Source organism: Aedes aegypti, chromosome 2 (genome assembly GCF_002204515.2).
Source record: "Aedes aegypti strain LVP_AGWG chromosome 2, AaegL5.0 Primary Assembly, whole genome shotgun sequence".
Classification (NCBI taxonomy): domain Eukaryota; kingdom Metazoa; phylum Arthropoda; class Insecta; order Diptera; family Culicidae; genus Aedes; species Aedes aegypti.
Window position 1 is genome coordinate 226,145,962 of NC_035108.1, and position 1,479 is coordinate 226,147,440.

Sequence of the window (1,479 nt, forward strand, 5' to 3'; positions counted from 1 at the left end):
ATTTCGTTAAGCCAGCGAAAAGTTATAAACGTTTAAAATATTTCATGCCAGCGTAACGCTCTCGGTTTTGAAATTCCAATTTCACTCCTGTATAGAGAAGAAAGACGTACTTCTACGTCAAAATAACAATGTGGGAAATAGGCGGTTAAGTTATGTAACCATTTAAAAATCCCAATTTTGTCGAACAAAATTTTTCGTTTACAATTTGTCAAATGAGCAATATACTATCCATTTTTCTTTCAATTCACTGTATAACGAAATGTTTCAAAATAGTTGAACCATAAAGTTGCAGTACGGTGAGCTTATAGTGTTTAATAGTATTTTAACCCTTTTCCGTGATATTATGTTATGGTAAAACAATAAAAGCCAAATTTAGTTCTTTAACCTCTAGATTGTATTATTTGTATTATTGCATTGTACAGTTTTCTCTAATCCAAGATTTACTTTTCCTGGTGGATTGAAATTAAAACCTGTTACAGTTTCTGTCTTGTTAGAACGCTATTGTCTTTTTAATTATGAATAATCATCACTCCTCCTTGTTTTTACTTGGATTCAATAGTAACACTAACTGCTCAGTCTCCCGGAAACAGTAAATCCGAAGAATCTGTGCGGATCTTGCTCGCTATGCTTGGTTTGGGCAACTGGATGCTGAAATCCTATCACGTCTGGTTCTCGTGCAGCCTTTTCAAAGCCGACAGGGATACTTGAAGGATGCATGAAGACGTTTCAGTGTTTTCTGGCGTATGCGCTTATAACTTAAAAGTTTTACAGATCAAAATAATCTGAAAAGGAAGCGGTGTAATAATGATGAGTTTGAGGGAAAAAGACAATCTTGTATCTGATCCGTCCTACCTACCTACTTTCCCGTAGAGATGCAGAAGCAGGAACAAACAACAACGATAATTATAACAAATTGAAATGATTTTATATTAATTAATAATATTTTCACTGCCATAAGTCAATTACTAGTTAGTTTCTTCGATGGCTTTAAAATTGAGCGAAATTTTGCCTCACTTGGGACTCAATAGCTTTGCTATGTTTTGACAGATGTTTTTTTTTTCGTGAATACACTTATACCATTTTATATCACCGTTTGCCGAACTGTTGGAAAACAGTACCATATAGTAAAATAGATTTGTGTATGTGTGTTGCTACCAACTATTTTCCAGATGGCTATTATACATTGCAACCATATCTGTCAAGTTTCTCTCTCAATATCATTCAACAATTTCGGCACATAAAAATTTATTGTAACTATTTGTGGTACATTGTTCAAACTGTTTGATATTATATGAAGCTTGAAGATTCATACTGTTCAACATAAATGCAACTGTTTAAGATACTTTAACCTTAACCGGTATAAGAAGCTTACTGTTTGGAATGTGAGTGAAATTGTAATTTTCTATGCGGGATAGTTTGACTGTAGCAGGGAGCCAGTTAAAATCATGATGGTTTTGACCGTAGCGGGGAGCCGGTTGA

The 1,479-nt window shown here is 34.2% G+C and overlaps 1 long non-coding RNA gene across 1 annotated transcript; it reads right to left on the reverse strand.

The window, feature by feature from the left end:
* Positions 1–371: 371 nt before the first annotated feature.
* Positions 372–1,258, reverse strand: LOC110676407. The gene is made up of 2 exons (XR_002500353.1): positions 857–1,258; positions 372–782 (listed from the first exon to the last, which is right to left on the reverse strand). It is a non-coding gene; the product is annotated as an uncharacterized LOC110676407 (long non-coding RNA).
* Positions 1,259–1,479: the final 221 nt, after the last annotated feature.